This window comes from Taudactylus pleione, unplaced genomic scaffold, assembly GCF_031769625.1.
Source record: "Taudactylus pleione unplaced genomic scaffold, aTauple2 ptg000129l, whole genome shotgun sequence".
Classification (NCBI taxonomy): Eukaryota; Metazoa; Chordata; class Amphibia; order Anura; family Myobatrachidae; genus Taudactylus; species Taudactylus pleione.
Window position 1 is genome coordinate 17,006,661 of NW_028284531.1, and position 21,556 is coordinate 17,028,216.

Sequence of the window (21,556 nt, forward strand, 5' to 3'; positions counted from 1 at the left end):
ATCCTGGCCCTAAAGGCAAAAAAGGACACAAAAAACCATTTCATTTGTATAAAAAAAAGGCCTCTTGAAGGAACGTTTAAAAAATCACATAACGATGCAAATTGCACATTAAAAAAAAAAGGGGAGCTAATTAAAACATGATGACATTATTGTCACAATAGGCCATAAACAACAAATTGAGGCCAAAAAACCCCCCCAAAAATGTACGCCAATTGATTGTGTAATCCTGACATTAGCAGGTATGATTTCCACCTGCGTACGGTTTTGTGCTATCCCAATAAACTGCTTTCCAAACACATACCAAGCCGGTTTTCAATACAACACTAATTGCTTTTGTGACCACCCGCGATTAATCGCTGCAACATCATGGAGTCCCGGGACGGAGGAGAAGGCCATCGCCAATGTGGTTGAGTAATCCAGACCCAAAACTGTGCGAGCATTTTGAAGGGAAAGAGGATGTTCCAGTGACGTATGTGACGGTCCGAACACATTTGACGTTCGCATCTGCTAATGTATGTACGCCCCAAAAACGCCTCGCCACGCCTGCGTTTTTCCATCTCCACCCCCGTCAACACCCAAAAACGCCCTGTTCTGTCAATCACATTTGACATGTCACTTCCTGTACGCTATTTTAGGAACGAAAGAAAAAAAGCTCGCAATCTGCCGTACGCACATGCGCAGTGTAACACCGACGCATGCGTGGTTAGTCAACATCGGAACGCAACGAGCGTACTGCTGTTTGTGAGTGGCTCTGAATGAGGGCCTATATCACACAGCTATTCATCACTTGCAGGAAACCATTTAATCCAGCAAGATCCTCTACTATTAGAGGATAGATTGTGACATCCATGAGAGAATTTGGAATAGACACTGACCACTTCAAAAGCCATTCCTTAAGGGGAGCAGCTGCAACAAGAGCAGCAGCTAAAGGCATGCCCCTACACTAGATCATGCTAGCAGCATGGTGGGCCTCAGCCCGGACCTTTGTAAAGCACTACTGGAGACCAACTGATCTACAAAAGATCGAGTTTCTCAAAGCAACCACCAGGTATGTGGTAGTCTACCCACCTGCTATTGCTAGGTGGTAAGCCTCCTGAAGAAGAAAACACTAGTTTGCAGGAATCTATGACCTGCAAACTGGATTTGTTCTAGGGAACAGGATTGCCACCTAGCAACAGCTCCCACCCTACCCTCCCTTTTTCTTACTCTCCTTTGCTAGGTCTGTTGTTTCCTCTGGAGACTCTCACTCGAGATCTATTAACCTTACCTTTCTCGTCCACAAGGTGCAGCAAGTGACACAAAGAAGCCTCAAGCAACCACCAGTAAAGAACAGAAGTAACCCGGTACTCCGGACAAGATTTCCGGCCTACGTTTGGAACAGCTGTTACCTGTCCAGTTCAGAATCCACTGTCAAACCATTTCTCCTTCCAGAAAATTATCAGTTATGGTTCAATAAAATTGTTCTTGTTGTGAAGTTAATCAGTTTTTCCCTTTCAAACTAAGGTATAACGGTATAACAAAGGTCAAAAGGTCAAACAAAGGTATAATGTGTAACCCTGGTTAGGGTTACGGAGATAATTCATATATACAATTGAAACAGGTATATATTTTCATTCATCAATTTACAGCAAAATGCCATGTATGAGGTAAATGTTAAATATACTGTAGGGATAGATGTGATGTGATGTAAATATAAGTAAATATGTGGAAATGTATGTACCCTGTGCATGTTAGATATCTATGATGTCAGTGGACTTTGGTGCTTCATGCTGCAGATATACATTTCACAGACATTGGTGATAGTTGCAGAAGGGGGCGGAGTAATATAGATGGGAGTGAATTGGTTCCTGTCAGGAAAATAGGATCCGGTGTTAGCAGCAGCTGGGAGGCAGTCTCCTGATCCCTCCCTCCAGTGCCTGCCCTCCTGTGACCCGGGCAGCCAGTGAGCAGCTATGAGCTGCCGGGCGCAGGGGGGCAGAGCCGGAGAGGGAGCCCAGCCGGAGCTGGGGAAGAAGGTGGAACAGTGGCACCCACCCTGTCTTGCCAATGATGCCAGAGAGGCGGCGTCGTGGGAGGTGGACCCGCACCGATCTGGGTGATCCCTGGTGAGAGGAGGCGGCTGGCTCAGACAGCAGGCCAATGGTCGCAGTGGGACTGCCGGCGTCATGAAGCAGGCGCCGGCTACAGTTGGCCAGGAGGTGGCTGTCGGGAGTCCCCCTGTGATGGAGGTCTGAGAGGCGGGTCCTGGGCAGGCAAATCAGCCTGAATTCAGGCTGACTGCAGAGGCTGAAGCAAGCAGCAGCTCCCACTACAAAGGACAGCCCGGAGGCTGTATCTCTATACCGCAGGGGTGTGAGTACAAATACAAGCACCACACTCACAATAATCACCAGCTGCCCTTCTTACATTACTTAATTTCTGCCTAATCATATAACAGACTTACTAGCAAGCTGAGGCAGCAAAGAGGAGGGACCAAAAGGGATAGATAACTCAATATCTATAACTGACTGGGACTTACAGAAATAAAAGCTATTCCCTCAGGGAATACAGGAAGAATTTGCAGTACTATCTAAAATAGTGCCAGTTACACTTATAATCCACAGCACACAGCACCAAACTCTGGTGTTTGCATTGGCAGGACTGCTGTATAAATATAATTATTTTGGAGTATGAATAGTTATGTTCATTGTGACTGTGATGGAATAACCCCACAGGACTATATTTGTTGATATTGCAAGGCTTATAGACTTACCAAGGTACCAGCATAAGCACATTATATGGACTTACCTATATTGTGGAGGGGAGTCCAGTTATACTAATCTATGGCATGACAAAGTCTATAATACGACCAAGGAAAAGTGAAGGCTTGCTAGAGGAAAAGCCCCATAAGGATAATTAACAAAGACAATATCTACACTTCAGAAACTGAACCGGGACTATAAACTCTGGATTGGAACTAATTATACATATAGTCTCCTAACTAATGTTATAACATTGTTTAAGTTTAAGGGTTTTGTATATTAAGCAATGTATTGATGTAATACATGGAGTTGTGTTTATCCTCTGTATATTAACAGCAGTTTATATGCAAAGTACAAGGAAGATCCTTTACTTATATTCCTTATAAAAGTAACTTTAATGTTTTTTAACTACTGTGTGTTTACTTACCTGGAGTGATTACGGTGGGAGATCCATTACTGCGGAATCTGTGGAAGGAGAAGACATTGGTGGTAAATGTGAAGTGAAATGATACAGTATTGTATGTGATTACACATTATCTATACACCACACTATATATTCTATCACTGGGTTTTCCCAGGTGAGCCCTTTTGACATTCAAAATAATTAACCTGGGTGGAGGCACTGACAATGGGGACGTACACCACCAATACAGGGTAAGGGTGGGTACATTAGGAGTAACAAAGGAGTTAGTAACCTGGTGACTCTTTAGTGATAAAAGGGGGGTTACAAACGTATCAGGTATACAGGTTTACCTTCTCTCACACCGTTACACTCTGGGAACTGGATGTCACCAGCGAGCTTCCGAAAAATCGAATTTGTGGCTCAGGCGCGCGCCCACGTGACCGCGGCTGTGCACATGACACCAGCGTGCACGTGACACTGAAAAACCATAATCTGTGTCTGCCCACAGGTCCCAGCGTCCAGGGGGGCGTGTCGGGGTCATGTACCAATGGGCAGGGCATGTACCACCCCCCTCCTGGCGGCTGCCACTCTGTGTGTACAGGCGGTCTGCCTACCGCCCGTACACACCTGCCGATGGACAGATATGTCTGCAGACTTATCTGTCCATCGGCTATGCAGCATAGCCAATTCGAATGCCGATGTTCACTGACATGTCACGGGTACACATTGCCCGATGGCAGATACAATTGATTGGCCAATGTATCTGTCAGTGTGTACCCAGCTTTAGAGTGGTAGCTCTTTTAAGAGACATAAGCAAACTTACAACATGGCACTGATACACCGGCCCATTTAAGATGCCTTGAATACAGCGAAACCCTGATTAAGTAATGTAAAGGCATTCTAACAGCAAATTTACTGTTACTAATGTTCACCTATTTCCTTGTCATTAAGTGTTGTTTATTTCATTTGTCTCAAGATAGTGGGCCTGATTCAGACCCACTCGCGAGCGGCTGTCCGCTCGCAAGTGGGTCGATGTTATGCACTGAGCATGCGCACGACGGAGGGAGCTCCGTCGTGCGCATGCGCCAGACGCGACGAGCGAAGGAAAGTCCTTCGCTCGTTGTGTCCGATCAAAGGGGGCGTGCTGTCAATGTTGATTGACAGCACGCCCCCTTTGGTAGGCGTGCCGGGGGCGTGCCTCCCTGACGGGGGCGTTCCCACGGGAACGCCTCCCGTCAGAAGCCGGCCCACTGACATCACTAGTGATGTCAGTGGGAGTGATTTTGGCTCTGATAGAGCCAAAATCACTCCGGAGCTTGCGGTTGAAAACCTCAACCGCAGGCTCCGGCTCGCAAATTCGATGGTCGCGATGGTCTCGACCATCGCGGCCATCACAAAGCACGCTCGTATAGCCTGTGGGTGGTGACCCACAGCTATACGAGCGTCCAGGAGGACGCTCCATGAAAATGGAGCCCGGCCCTCATTCAGAGCGTGCGCTCTGCTGAGAGCGTACGGCTCTGAATGAGGGCCAGTGTCAGTGCTCGGAGTTGGAATTTTGAAGTGGGGGTAAGGAAACTTGAATCAAAACCCCTACCCCCTGAAGCTTTAGGGATTTTGATATTATGAGTTTAACTTTGGATATAGATGTGCGATTTGGTTTTTCTGAAAACCAAACACAATTGAACTTTGGGGTTCCAAGTCGAATGGATTCCAGGCTCAGATCACTTTTGGGGTTCCAAATAAAACTGGAGTCTACTGTAAGTTCGTAACTCGGATTTAAAAACGAAATCTTAGGTTTTGGATTGCAGGTAAACAGGTAAAAATTACATGATTTTAGCTGTTTTTATAAATTTTAACTAAAACCAAAACTGAAACATGGGGTCCATGCACATGTCTTATATTAGATACTTTTAGCTCTATGTAGTGCTAAAATGTTATGCTGAACAAACTACAGTATGCTAACCTCTCTTCCATATGTCCCTTCTGCTTTCTCTTACCTTTTTCCTTTGTTTGTCACTCTACTAATGTGCACATATCGTCATCCCAGATAACCCTCTTACTCCCTACATGCTTTCATTTGTGTCTGATCACCTGCATCTCTATCTCTTTTTCTTACCCACTACACCTCCCACACTTCTCACTGTCTGCCCTGCACCTCTCACTAACTATTTCCCTCTCTCACCCTCTGCACCTCTCACTGCCTGCTTCCCTCTCTCACCCCTTGGCCTTGCACCGCTCATTAATTGTATTCCTCTCTTATCCCCCACATTTCTCACTACCTGCTTCCCTCTCTTATCCCCTTCACTTCTCACTGCCTGCTTCCCTCTCTCACCCCCTGCACCTCTCACTGCCTGATTATCTCGCTAACTGCTACCCTCTCTCATCCCCACACTTCTCACTGCCTGCTTCCATCTCTCATCCACCATACTTTTCAATGCCTGCTTCCTTCTCTCATCTCCTGCACCTCTCACTGCCTGACTCCCTCTCTCACCCCCTGCACCTCTCACTAACTGCTTCCCTCTCTCACCCCCTACACCTCTCACTTACTGCTTCCCTCTCACACCCCTGCATCTTTCACTGTCTGCTTCCTTCTCTTACCGACCGCACCTCTCACTAACTGCTTCCCTCTCACACCCCTGCATCTCTCACTGTCTGCTTCCTTCTCTTACCTACTGCACCTCTCACTAACTGCTTCTCTCTCTCACCCCCTGAACCTCTCATTAACTGCTTCCCTTTCTCACCACCTGCACCTCTCACTACCTGCTTCCCTCTCTCACCCTCTGCACCTCTCACTGCCTGATTATCTCGCTAACTGCTACCCTCTCTCATCCCCCACACTTCTCACTGCCTACTTCCATCTCTCATCCCCCATACTTTTCAATGCCTGCTTCCCTCTCTCATCTCCTGCACCTCTCACTGCCTGCCTCCCTCTCACACCCCTGCATCTCTCACTAACTGCTTCCCTCTCTCACCCCCTGCACCTCTCACTAACTCATATCCTCTCTCATTCCCTGCACCTCTCACTGCTTCCCTCTTACACCCCTGCATCTCTCACTGTCTGCTTCCTTCTCTCACCCACTGGACCTCTCACTGTCTGCTTCCCTCTCTCACCCCCTGCACCTCTCACTGCCTGATTATCTCGCTAACTGCTACCCTCTCTCATCCCCACACTTCTCACTGCCTGCTTCCATCTCTCATCCACCATACTTTTCAATGCCTGCTTCCTTCTCTCATCTCCTGCACCTCTCACTGCCTGACTCCCTCTCTCACCCCGTGCACCTCTCACTAACTGCTTCCCTCTCTCACCCCCTACAACTCTCACTTACTGCTTCCCTCTCACACCCCTGCATCTTTCACTGTCTGCTTCCTTCTCTTACCGACTGCACCTCTCACTAACTGCTTCCCTCTCACACCCCTGCATCTCTCACTGTCTGCTTCCTTCTCTTACCTACTGCACCTCTCACTAACTGCTTCTCTCTCTCACCCCCTGAACCTCTCATTAACTGCTTCCCTTTCTCACCACCTGCACCTCTCACTGCCTGCTTCCCTCTCTCACCCTCTGCACCTCTCACTGCCTGATTATCTCGCTAACTGCTACCCTCTCTCATCCCCCACACTTCTCACTGCCTACTTCCATCTCTCATCCCCCATACTTTTCAATGCCTGCTTCCCTCTCTCATCTCCTGCACCTCTCACTGCCTGCCTCCCTCTCACACCCCTGCATCTCTCACTAACTGCTTCCCTCTCTCACCCCCTGCACCTCTCACTAACTCATATCCTCTCTCATTCCCTGCACCTCTCACTGCTTCCCTCTTACACCCCTGCATCTCTCACTGTCTGCTTCCTTCTCTCACCCACTGGACCTCTCACTGTCTGCTTCCCTCTCTCACCCCCTGCACCTCTCACTAACTCCTATCCTCTCTCATTCTCTGCACCTCTCACTAACTGCTTCCCTCTTACACCCCTGCATCTCTCACTGTCTGCTTCCTTCTCTTACCTACTGCACCTCTCACTAACTGCTTCTCTCTCTCACCCCTTGAACCTTTCATTAACTGCTTCCCTCTCTCACCTCCTGCACCTCTCACTTCCTGCACCTCTCACTAACTGCTTCCCTCTCTCACCCCCTGCAGTGAGAGCTGCCTGATTATCTCACTAACTGCTACCCTCTCTCATCCCCACACTTCTCACTGCCTGCTTCCATCTCTCATCCCCCATACTTTTCAATGCCTGCTTCCCTCTCTCATCTCCTGCACCTCTCACTGACTGCCTCCCTCTCTCACCCCCTGCACCTCTCACTAACTGCTTCCCTCTCACACCCCTGCATCTCTCACTGTCTGCTTCCTTCTCTTACCTACTGCACCTCTCACTAACTGCCTCTCTCTCTCACCCCCTGCACCTCTCATTAACTGCTTCCATTTCTCACCTCCTGCACTTCTCATTCCCTGCACCTCTCACTAACTCCTTCCCTCTCTCACCCCCTGCACCTCTCACTAACTGCTCCCCTCTCTTACCCCCTGTACCTCTCACTGCCTGCTTCCTTCTCTTACCCACTGCACCTCTCACTGCCTGCTTCTCTCTCTCACCTGCTGCACCTCTCACTAACTGCTTCCCTCTCTCACCCCCTGCACCTCTCACTAACTCCTATCCTCTCTCATTCCCTACACCTCTCACTGCTTCCCTCTTACACCCCTGCACCTCTCACTGTCTGCTTCCTTCTCTCACCCACTGGACCTCTCACTGCCTGCTTCCCTCTCTCACCCCCTGCACCTCTCACTAACTCCTATCCTCTCTCATTCTCTGCACCTCTCACTAACTGCTTCCCTCTTACACCCCTGCATCTCTCACTGTCTGCTTCCTTCTCTTACCTACTGCACCTCTCACTAACTGCTTCTCTCTCTCACCCCTTGAACCTTTCATTAACTGCTTCCCTCTCTCACCTCCTGCACCTCTCACTCCCTGCACCTCTCACTAACTGCTTCCCTCTCTCACCCCCTGCAGTGAGAGCTGCCTGATTATCTCGCTAACTGCTACCCTCTCTCATCCCCACACTTCTCACTGCCTGCTTCCATCTCTCATCCCCCATACTTTTCAATGCCTGCTTCCCTCTCTCATCTCCTGCACCTCTCACTTACTGCTTCCCTCTCACACCCCTGCATCTTTCACTGTCTGCTTCCTTCTCTTACCGACCGCACCTCTCACTAACTGCTTCCCTCTCACACCCCTGCATCTCTCACTGTCTGCTTCCTTCTCTTACCTACTGCACCTCTCACTAACTGCCTCTCTCTCTCACCCCCTGCACCTCTCATTAACTGCTTCCATTTCTCACCTCCTGCACTTCTCATTCCCTGCACCTCTCACTAACTCCTTCCCTCTCTCACCCCCTGCACCTCTCACTAACTGCTCCCCTCTCTTACCCCCTGTACCTCTCACTGCCTGCTTCCTTCTCTTACCCACTGCACCTCTCACTGCCTGCTTCTCTCTCTCACCTGCTGCACCTCTCACTAACTGCTTCCCTCTCTCACCCCCTGCACCTCTCACTAACTCCTATCCTCTCTCATTCCCTACACCTCTCACTGCTTCCCTCTTACACCCCTGCACCTCTCACTGTCTGCTTCCTTCTCTCACCCACTGGACCTCTCACTGCCTGCTTCCCTCTCTCACCCCCTGCACCTCTCACTAACTGCTATCCTCTCTCATTCCCTGCACCTCTCACTAACTGCTTCCCTCTTACACCCCTGCATCTCTCACTGTCTGCTTCCTTCTCTCTTCCACTGGACCTCTCACTAACTGCTATCCTCTCTCAATCCCTGCACCTCTCACTAACTGCTTCCCTCTCTCACCCACTGGACCTCTCACTAACTGCTTCCCTCTCTCACCCACTGGACCTCTCACTATTGCTATCTTCTATCACCCCCTGCACCTCTCCATGTAGCAATAGCGGCGGCATTGTGTGCAGTTGTGTCCCGCTGGGGACACATCTCTGATCAGCACTGGAACAGAACATCCGGCGCCAGGGAAGATGTGGCGGCAGTTTAAATTTGGCACCGGCTTGCAGGCCGATAGTCAATCAAAAGAAGTGGTGGCCTTCTGAATTTAGCTCCGGCCGCAAGCCAATTGCCGCTGGCCTTTTAAATTTAGCGCCGACTTGTTGCACATTTAAAAGGCTGTCTCTTTTTTTGATTACCCGCCAGTCTGCGAGCTGGGATTGGCTCGCTGCCAGTTCCAAGTTTAAACTGCCACTGCATTTGCCCAGCCGCTAGGACCCAGCGCCGAATAGAGGTGTGTCCCCAACATCTCATCACAATGCTGCTGCTGTTGCTTCTGTTTCAGAGCTGGGATCCCATTCAAGTGTCCCATTCAGGACACTTCTTCACATTGCTTCAAAAATTAAGTGGTGGTATTTCATACCACCGTATACCGCCCCACTTTGAGCACTGGTTATACAGTATATATTGTGTTCTTGTATTCTCTTTACTGTACTTAACTTAATCTACATCTACCAAGAAATTGTATTATTATCCTTGCGTTTTCTACATCTTGCCATTATATTAATCCTATACCAACCTTATTTGACATTTTATACAGCACCCACTACTTATTAGGTTATTGGGGGTTTATATACTAAAGGTCGATTTTAATCGATTTTGATGGCTTTAAAATAAATGTAAACTGTGAAAATCAATCAACAATGATTGTGTTTCTGGGGCTAAATTACACATTTACCAATACTTAAAAAGACAAATCAAAAATTGTCTGTTAGTAAATGTGTGGTTTAGCCACAGAAATATAACTTTGTCTTTGTTTGCTTTTCATCGATTTTAAGTGAATATATCCCTAGGTCTTTTAATAAACCTGCTCAGTGGCTTATCCCCTTTACCTGGAGTGAAAGTGAGTGAGCTGTCAGAAGTTACTTATAGAGAGTCAGGCAGGGGGACTTCAAGTCAATCCCAGGTGGACCTTGCCAGGATCTACGGGCAGAAGAAAAAAATATGTCTCAAGTGACAGCACTGCTTGATACAGTAACTTGAGATTGCCCTAACTTTGATGTGTACCACCCGTTTCCCCTCCATGTGTATTTAGGTACAGAGTGGTATAGTAGCAACACAGGATATAGAATTTTTGATAATACAGTATTTAGCAGGCTATATAGCAAAAAGTTAAGGGTTTTTGTAAGGAATGTAAACTAATCTGACCCTAGAATCAATAGTTTCTAGTTTCTAGGCATTGTAGCCGAAGTTTGCATTATGATAGTGTTTTTACAGAATACTACTTGCTACATTTTTTATAATTCAACTTCTGTGAACTAATCAGTATAGTGAGCACCAAAATACTAGTAAACATAGTAAATGTTTTATATACATTTTTTGCTACAGTTAAATAAAGCAATTAAAATGCCAGCAGGTATGGGAACTAAACCAGATATTATTAATATATGGTAATATAACCCTTGTATTAATGGTGTATTGCACATTTATACCATAAAATATATACATTTTCTGTTCTAGAAATATATCATCTATTAATGGAGCCTACAGGGGCAAAGACATAAAATGATTTTCACAAGGTTAAAAGATTCTGGATTTGAAACCAGGGCTTCCTGATCTTAGGACACAAATCTTCATGTTCATTGTATGCCAAGTGACTATGCTGAAATAATAAGAAGATATGGATGTGATCTAGGTGCCAGACAGCCACATCATTATGTCTTATTCTGTATGTGGATCTAAGCAGATATGTATGTAGGAGTTAGCAATAAAATGGCTAAATGAAAGATTAATCCTTTATACAGAGCATAGCCTATAAAGCTTATAATGTAAAGACACTACACTACTTAAAATGAGGGAGGAAAACATCACATTTCCTCTAAACATATTGCAACCATATGCACAATATATTTAGGAGCCAATCTAGCTATTTAGTGCACATTTGCACTTACCTGATCTATGTCGCGATGCAAAAGTAATTTTTCTTTTTGCATACGTCAAAATACTGGCTGATTTTACAGTACATACTAGAGTTATACTCAGGTGCGCACTTTTCTACAGTTTCACAGAAATCCCCCTCCAGAACTATAAGCTGAAATTCAGAGGTCTTTTTCAGCCTCTAAAGAGTCAGCCCCATTACCGCATTTGAGTGCCATGGCTGCTTTTCTCTGCCTGCAGTTTTTCCTCTCACCTCCACTGCTTGGCTCTCTTCTCAGCTTGCACAGTTGCCCACTTATTTAACAAGGCAGTCGATTTATGATATCCTGCCTTCACTCTCTTCTTCCAGGTGAGCGCCTTGTGGGGGATTCAGATTGAACAAAACCACCCCTGTGCTTCAATATTGGGCTTTTCTTGCATACCGACTGGCACTAGTGTCTCTTCTCAGCTGTCTGTATACATCACACAGCAGGGGATTAGCAGGAACATGACTTTAGGACACACAACCAGTATGTCTAAAGCCAGAACCCCCCAGCTACAACTCTCACCATGAGATGGCCCTGAGTGAGTTGATAGGGAGTGCAGCTTCTGTTTCCAGGAAGGTCAGGGGTATTATGGCTTCTTTGCTTTGGGAGAGTGTTTCCTCTCTGCCTATTTACCTCAATTCTATAAAATCTATCTGTTTTTTTTCATCCTTCAGAAAACTAGGTGCACTATGGGATCTATTCTGTACTTTACAAAAAACACCACCCTTACCTCCCATTGGTCAGCACACAGCGCCACAGACACTGCCATCTTTCTCCATAAACCAGTACATTTTGGCATATATGTAGACACACTTATACAAATCAATGCACATGACACCATCACGCCAAAGAGGACTTTGCACTGCACCTCTGCTAGTTTGAACTTTAGAAATGAGCCCCAGTATATCTCATTTGCTAAGGAGATTGGATTTCTGCTATCTAAGCATGGGTAAGTCTACAGTATTGAACAAGTATTGGTTTAATCATGGCAATAGCAGAAAAAAATAATTTATAGATAAAAACCTTTTTTATTAATATAAAATGGCCAAACAAAGTGAAGTTTTGCATGAAATAAAAAAATGTTAACTTGAGGGATGAATGTAAATGGCCATTATCCATTTTGGATAAACTCACAATTAAGTACATATGGCGAGATTACTATTAGCACCATGCGATTGCATCTTTCTCATTTCTCATACACACAGTAATACGCACAAATGCGCTGTTAACTAGTCGCATATTAGCGAATGCATAAGATAAAACACCGTTTAGTAGCTAAATGTGCATGCATCCGCACCAAGTTAACTAGCGTCTTTATATCAAACCCCGCATACTCACACATTACATATTCACATGCAAGGTTTCATAAGCTTTAAGGTATAAGATTTAAGTTTGTTCATTTAGTATAAATGCTATGAAATAAAGATTGTTTGGTAACTAAGGTTTTATATATGCTAAGTAAGCCGTGTTTGGTTTTATACTGATGCGTACTCTTTCCACAGTATTCCGGTGTTATTGGTGGGGAGATCGCATCATGCATTCTCAACTTATGGACTGCAGAGACTTCAGGCAACAAAATGTATATGATATGAATAACTGTTAGGATGTTGCTTGTGGCGGGAATCTAGGGACCCTCAGTTGTCGGAGGCTGGGTTGTGTCTATTTGAATCAGCCTGTTAAATGCTCTGTAACAGATGGATCCCCCTTGGGAACCAATAGCATCAGCAACAAACTTCCCTATTGTGTTGTCTATTCCTGGGGGGATAAATATGTGTGCTCGAACACTGGGTCTTTAGTCTTGGTGCCGAATGCTGATAGACGAGGGGTTTCTTGCTGATGCCTAACATCTGGCCCGGAAGCTCTGCGTATGTATACTGTACTTGGGTCTGTATAATTCTTTTGCGCCGAATTGTGTCTGGATCAATAGCGTGTAACTGACTGTACTTTTACTTGAATAATACTTGTGCTTTGGAACCACAGATTCCAGGTCTTAAGTCTTTATTTACTGTATGACTGCGTATGCAAATTAGCGTCATCCTTAGAAGGTATAGGCAGGATATTAGAAGGTATAGGCAGGATATTAGAAGGTATAGGAAGGAGTGTATAGAGGTTCTGATCCAGTATCGTTACCCCAAAATGAAAGCTGGGAGAATTAGTGTGATTCTGGCTAGCTGCGTTCTTCATCGACGCGCGAGCCGAGTGATCCATTGCTGAGAGTCGTGGCTTTTTCTTTCTTTTTCCATGACTTGCATTACGGTCGGCAGGGATACTCTGCGTGGGGGGAAAAAAAACGACGTCCAAGGGGTGCAGGCTACTTTTTTAAAGTCTGCACCCCAAAACCCCAATTCTGCACTTTTTTTTCCATCTAAACAGTGGTGAAAACTTATCCTTGTAATTGAATATGGGGATAAGTGAAACTGCGAAAATTATATTATCATGGACTTTTCGCCCCATATTGAATATGGCCCTTAATATTCTACACTCAATATTGTGGGATATTTGCTATGCTAAAACATGAACTACATTAAACTAAATCATTTATTAATTATTCATATCCTTATAGTGACATAAATATTTTTAGTGTTGCCTTACAGTAGTCACACACACTTTTCCCACCACCAACTACAATTGTTAATTAGCTACTTTATTTATCAATTGTTCCCCACACCTCTTAGATTGTGAAATGATTTGGGCATGGCCATCATTGCCTTCTGTTTCATGACATTGAAAGCCTAAGTGTAAGTGGAGGTTACTGTCTGTTAAACCTCAGTGTAAACTCGGTAGGTGCCCGATGGGGCAATACAAACTACTGGGCCAGTGTACAAAGCAGGTACATTGTGGTTTAGGTTACCGAGAAACTAAGGGGTTTCTTGGTCCGGCATCCATTAATCGCAAAGTCCATTGATTAGTTAGGTTCCGCATGGTTATATAAATTGTGATTGTGAAGTGGGTGTCGTGGGAGTGAAACTGCTGGCAAGGTTAGGGGTTATTGGAACTTCTAGATGCTACCAGTGGGAGTAAACTCAAAGTAGGAAGCTAGTGGTGAAGCTTGGAGTTAAATTTGTATCATGAGCCTCTTAATGTTCAACTATAAATATTGGCCCCTATTAATAAAAGGGAAATTATCCCTCTTCTCTGGCAAAAACATGAATATCGACAGATTTAGGGCTTCTTCCTATTCAACAAACCTCCCCAGCCAGCAGTTGCTATCACAATGCATCACCGGGAATAGCATCCCTATGCATCCAAGTCTGGGCTTCCAGTGCATACACAGGGGTATATTTACTAAATTGCAAGTTTTTAGAAGTGGAGTTGTTGCCCATAGCAACCAATCAGATTCTAACTATTATCTTCTAGAAAGTGCTAGATAAATAAGTAGAATCTGATTGGTTGCTATGGGCAACAACTCCACTTCTGAAAACCCGCACTTTAGTAAATATACCCCACACTGTGTATACTATGCTAATAGCACCACCTACAATATACTAATTAATTTAAAAATAAAGTGCTATTTTTAGCACTCATTGGTCATATAAATTAGAGATGTGCTCCGACTCCTGTGTTTTGATTTTGGATCCAAATTCATCTTCATGTTTTGGTTTTGCAAAGCCACCCTCTCGTGTTTTGGTTTTGGATCTGTATTTTAAAAAAAACAAACAGCTAAAATGAAGTCATTTTGACCTGTTAGCATGCAATCCAAACCCCAAGTTCGAGTTTTTAAATCCAAATTCCGAACCGCGGGAAGATCCGAACCGCAGGAAGAACCGAACCGGGACTTGGTTCAATTTAGTGCCCAAAAGTGATTCTGGATTCGGAGTTGGTTCGACTCAGAACCCTTATATTGGTTGTTGTCAGTTCTCTCATTACTGGATCCGCACATCTCTAAAATATACTGTATATAAATGGAACCTGCTCCTGCCGTACACTGATATTGGTTCCCTGTAAGCACTGTATGTAAAGATGATATTAATGGGAGGAATATTTCACTACGTTTTCTCTGTATTCCTGTAGCGATATAAATATCTGCTTTAGTGTGCTAGCATATGCGATTCATTAAAATACAGAGTGTGGGCTGTTTGAGAATAACTAAGCGAGAGGATTAGATACAGTCACTTAATATGTGACAGGACAATGTGTACAGAAATCCAGCACAAGTCCTGCAGGTACCAATACACTCAGGTTTAGAAAGGGTGGCTATGGAATGTGTGCAAATCTAAAAGTCAAAATATGGACTCAAAACTGCCAGCAAGGTTATTAAAATATACATTGCAGCGTGTGGCACATCAAAGACACAACCTGAAGACATTGTTCTATGCTCTTAGATTAAGTTCCGCCACATGGGAGCTAGAGTGTGAGAAATTAATTTATTCACGAGCCCTTGGGTAGACATGATAAATCTGATCCTTCTCTTCTATGCTCTCTTACAGTGTAGCAACTAAATGGAGCAACGCAGTGGAAGGTGAACAGTTTGTTAGCCTTGCATCATTATTATTTATGTCTTGTGGATTCATTTTACAGCCCACCCTCATGAAATGAGCACACAGATTTCTTTCATGTGCAGAATTTCACATTTCAGCCAAAAAACAAGTCAGATACAAATACTTTTATTCTGGATGATAGCATTCGTTTGCAGGAATAACAGTGAATTTATAGTATGTTAATGATTCACAGCAAAAGTTGGTTCTTTCCTAATTAGAAGCAAAAGACATTTTTATTTTTTTTTGTTTTGTTTAAATTATACTTTGTACATTGGACCAACCCTATAGCAAACAATTTATACCTCACGTAAGTGGTCATTTATAAATACACTAGCGACCCCCCCCGGCTTCACACGGTAGCAATTTTGAATTTACGGTAATAGCCTTTATTAACCAAGGTCTTATAAGACTGCCTTGTAGACTACATTAGTCGTTTATCCTCCTGACGTCAATATGAAAAGATTTAGGGGTCTATTTACTAAGCAGTGTTAGGAGACAGTGGAAAGTGATAAGGTGCCAGCCAATCCGCTCCCAACTGTCATTTTTCAAACACAGCCTGTGAGATGGCAGTTAGGAGCTGATTGGCTGGCACCTTATCACTTTCTTATCACTTTTCACTCTGTCTCCTAACACTGCTTAGTAAATAGACCCATTAGTTTTGACATGACATGCAAAAGGGCCATGTAAAGTTGTCCATGAGAAAAACAGTCTCCACTTACAGTAGGTTAACTCGAGCCATGTTAAGTGTCTGTCCATGTGCTTTATTTATTGTCATGCCAAAGCAGACTCTTACCGGGACCTACACCTTCCTCGACAAGTGCTCTATAGAATAGTGAAAACTGCATCAAAATCCGTCCAGTGGTTCTCGAGATTAGCCCGAACAAACAGACAGACACCTACCAGAGACTTTATTTTATACTATGTATAGATATATTTGTATTATTATATAAGTTTTCTATTTTTGTAAATTGATATTCTTATTATGCCACACCTTTTCACCGAACGAGGATGTGTATATCGTAGTGTGGTGCTACAACTAACCCATTGACATATAACTAACACATGCGCTTTTATAAAATAGGGGTAGCAGAACCTCCTACTATTATTATTATTACAGTTTATATTATTATACAACTTTATTTATAGGGCACCACAAATGATCTTTAGTAATTTACAGGAAGTGCGCAGCGCTTGCATTGCATTTACAGACACACAGAGGAATTCATCGCAAAGTGAGTGACAGGCGGTCAGCGTTTGGGGGTGGTGACGGGGGGGGGGGGGGTGATTGGAAAAATGCAGGCATGTCTGTCCGTTTGAATGCCGTTTCATGGGCGTGCATAAATTAGCCGGTGCGATTGCATAAGCAGCATGAGAGCTCTCTGCGTGCGAGGAGACTTGCCGTGTTTGCAACTGGTCAGACTTGTTGTAAATGCTGCGTGACTGCCCGATGTACATCGATGGTACCAGTGTTTACATAGAAGAGCAACATTGGACAGATATGAGCTGTCAGCAGTGGGCGTCTTTATGTCAGCTGTGCCTTGGCAAGCGTTAGCATATTTTAGCAACCGCGATCCATAGGCGATTTCAGTTACGTCCGCTACTGAATCAGGCCCAAAGTCTACACTGGCTGAAACCTGTACCCTGATAGAGGGGTGCAGCCAGCAGGTTCTGGGCCAGTGTAAGCATGGGAAAGGAGAAAATCGCAAAAGTAAGGGGAGGAAGAGTACACGAGGGCCATGCTCATGAGAGCTTATAATCCTTTTTTGAAATGATTTTATCATGTGAACTTCATTTACAATGCGCACTGGGGTCTTATTCAGAGTTAGTCGTAGTAGCAAAAAAAGGAGCAAGTTGCCCCTGGCATACATCAGCTAGTAAGTTATATATAATAATGCTAGTATTCAACCTGTATACTTAATGGCCTCATTCTGAATTAGGTTAACTAACATAAGTACATACAGTAGTTTTACTTACAGGTGCTCAGTAGAGTCAGGAAAATAGATGGTCACGCAATGCATATGACTGACCAATCAGGAGATCCCTGGACCTGTTTGGGAGAGGGCTCATTGGAGGTTGTCATAGCCCCTCCCCTATGAACTTCTCAGTCACATAAATAAAAACCAGTGGAGGGGCTTGCGCAACCCAAATGAAGCCTGCCTGAGTAGTAGAGAGGATCGCCTGCCCAGACCGTTATACACATTAGTGGACCTGTCAGTTCCAGCATCTGCAAGTTAAACATTAAATAAATTGAAATCCTACTTACCTCATTTAAATTATGCCCTCTGGGAAGTACATGAGGGGTGGTAAAAGTGGGAGCTGCGGACGGTGGCACAAAACCATGAATGGCATCAAAATGGCCATATTGTGGAATGACATGATTTGTAGTGGCAGACAGAAGGGGTTGGATCCATCATGACACAATTTACTGTGCATGGAATCATCCAGCCCCAGACCATCCACTTCAATGGGAAAGTGGCCAGCATCCGGGAGGCTGTCCTACTCTCCTGGGAGTGCAGGAGCACTGATATTTGGGAGTCTCCTGGACAGAGAATAGGTAAGCATGATTTAAACACTATCAACCACTTGCCTGGGCTTTCCCTGACACATTCACATCTGAGGCGACCATGTCAGAGGAGCCTGCTGGCGGCTGATAGAAGCTAGCTGCCAGGCTCAGCCCACCCGTGTGGCCCCACAGTTGCTGCGGTAACCTTTTCACGAGGAGCTGGCTGGCAACTTTTAGCCTGGGAGGCAAGTACAAGACAGTGGCCCTGATTTACCGATAATCACTCTACTCCGTAAACATTCGGTATTGTGTACAACTATGAATCAGGCCCTCTGCTAATACTCTTATGCAGGTCTCCTGTAGTGCCCCCAGTAGTGATCCCCCCTATGCAGTGCTCCCAGTAGTGGTACCCCCTGTGAAGTGCCCCTTCAGCCCCCAGTAGTAAGTCCCTTATATAGTGCCCCTTATATAGTGCCCCCAGTAGTAGTTCCCCCCCATGCAGTGCCAATAGTGGTACCACTTATGCAGTGCCCTTTAAATAGTGGCCCCAGTTGTAGTCCCCCCCTATGCAGTACCCCCAGTATTGCCCTTTATATATAGCCCCCAGTAGTGGTCCCCCGATGCAGTGCCCCCAGTGGTAGCTCCCCCTATGCAGTGCCCCCAGTGGTAGCCCCCTCTATGCAGTGCCCCTAGTAGTAGTCCCCCCCTTGTAGTGCCTAGAGTGGAGGTCCCCTCCATGTAGTGCCCCTAGTAGTTGTCCCCCCCTTGCAGTGTCCCTAGTAGTTGTCCCCCCATTGTAGTGCCCCTAGTAGTAGTCCCCCCCTTGTAGTGCCCTTAGTAGTAGTCCCCCCCTTGAAGTGCTCCCAGGAGTAGTCCCCCCCTTGTAGTGCCCCCAGGAGTAGTTCCCCCCCTTGTAGTGACCCCTGTAGTAGTTCCCCCCTTGTAGTGACCCCGGTAGTAGTCCCCCACTTGTAGTGACCCCAGTAGTAGTCCCCCCCCTTGTAGTGACCCCAGTAGTAGTCACCCCTTGTAGTGCCCCCAGGAGTAGTCATCCCTTGTAGTGCCCCCAGGAGTAGTCACCCCTTGTAGTGCCCCCAGGAGTAGTCACCCCTTGTAGTGACCCCAGTAGTAGTCCCCCCCCTTGTAGTGTCCCTAGTAGTAGACCCCCCTTGTAGTGCCCCTACTAGTAGTCCCCCCTTGTAGTGCCCCTAGTAGTAGTCCTTCCCTTGTAGTGTCCCCAGGAGTAGTCCCCCCCCTTGTATTGCCGCCAGGACTAGTCCCCCCCTTGTAGTGCCCGCAGGATTAGTCCCACCTTGTAGTGACCCCAGTAGTTGTCCCCCCCTTGTAGTGACCCCTGTAGTAGTCCCCCCTTGTAGTGCCCCCCCCACAGCAGACACGCACAGACACACTCACACACACACGTAACAAAAGAAATAAATAAACACCCGCCGCCACCATCCGCTCCTCTGTCCGTACTTCCGGGCCGGCCCACTCAGCACTATGGGAGAGACGTAATGACACCATGATGTCTCTCCCATTACCCACTGTGGGAGCTGGAAGATGGAGCGGCTCTGGCAGTGGGTGCAGCAGCAGTCAGTGAGAGTCTGACAGACTCTCATTGGCTGCTGATTAAAACAAACACACAGCTGCCGGCGGCTGTGTGTTTGTCAATTACTGTGTAGTGCTGACCGAACTCCGTCCGTCACAGAGACACAGACTGCCCGTGGCCCGGGATAGTATATGGTTCTGCGGCCCGGGGGGCACATGGCACCCTGCCCCCTGGCCCAGCCTGCCTCTGCTTTTCACTGCCTCCCCCGTCTGACTTCCAGTAGCCTGGGCTCAGGGAGCTGCGGCTTACCTTCTCTACCCTATCTACAGGAGCTGTCTGGGGTGGCTACGATAGGCGATCCTGATAGGATCACCCAGCAGCCTCCTGCTCTCTCCCCCTCCCAGCCAGCAGTGAGCCATCGGCGATCCTTAGGAACATTTCCTGCTGCTGGCTGATCTTCTTGCAGGACTGTGAAGTCCTGCAAGAAGTACAAGTACAGTATAATTATGTTTTATATAGTTAAGAAAAAAGTAGAGGAAGAGTACATGGGGGCCATGCTCATGAGAGCTTATAATCCATCTATTATTAGTATTATTGTTTTAAAATGATTTTATTATGTGAATTTCATTTACAATTGGCGCCTTATTCAGAGTTAGGATGGAGTAGGAGCAGAAAAAATTATACTGTAATGGGATTAAATAGCTAATATTTCAATAATTTGATAATTTAAAAAATCAACAATTCTGGGGACATTTTTTTTAAGAATATGAGCCAGTTAGGTGGTTAAACACAGAGTGATGTAATATAAATTGATGAGGCTTTTTACAATGGAGAAAAAAGCTAACATTGTTGAAACATAGGGCCCAATGTTTACAGAATGAGCAGAGCTACTGTAACATTTATCGCGCCCACACCCAGGAATCCTTGTGCCTGACTGAGAACCTGTCCTGAGTAGCTTGCAGATTCTTATTTTAAGGCGATGGTCGGTGGGATATCCTAGTAACAGGTTAAATAGCTCACTTCTATCCCAGTGTAGAGCTGTTAAAAAAGATGCCCAGTCTGGGCGTACGTGAGAGGACTCGCTTGTAATAATAAGAAAGGAAAGCTACTATTAGATCTACTATAATTACAAACCTCTGGGCAAGCTGAGCCTTTTTTAGCTAATTGAATCCTTGTGGTTACAAATGTGCTTAGGCCAGGCTTTCCACTGTGACTTTGCTAGCACATGCCATTTTATCATTTTATGGCAGCGTACACCTCTTATAGAAGCAGTGGAGAGTAAAGGATGACAAAACACAGTTGAATCCAGTGCTACTGTATTGTACATCTGCGATTTCACTCTGTTGAAAGAAAAAAACGATTCCTTGCATCACAATGTGGCAGGGGACCCTTTGCTGTAACACTAAGTGGTCCTCTTAGGCCTCATTACCTGGTCTCATGTTCAGTCATCCCACTTAGGTCTTACAGAAGACTACGCTGATTTGTTAAACACAATTTGTCTTATAAACTTACAATCACAGCTGTAACCCGTGTAAAACTGCTTTAATATGCCGTTTGTTACAATTAACATATAACTATGTATTTCAACTGCTTTCTTTACTGTGGATGAATGCCACTTTTGGAGCGCTACTTAACATACTTAAAACAAGAGTAAAATATAGCATTTCCTCTGTATGTGTCAGACCGTTCACGCTTCACACAATTTTATAATATGTTGTGTGAACTTAAAGCTCTTAATGGTTGCAGGTTTTTTTTTTCAATCAGTTTTCAAACCTACTTTTTTATTTGGTATAATGACCCAGGGTTGCTGCTCTCCTCCCAGCCTCACAAGGAGACATGAGGTGGAAGTGATTATTATTAGCCACACATGGATTAGTGTGTGAATGTGACCACTGCCCAGATCATGTCTTCAGTGTGTCGGTCAATATTATTGG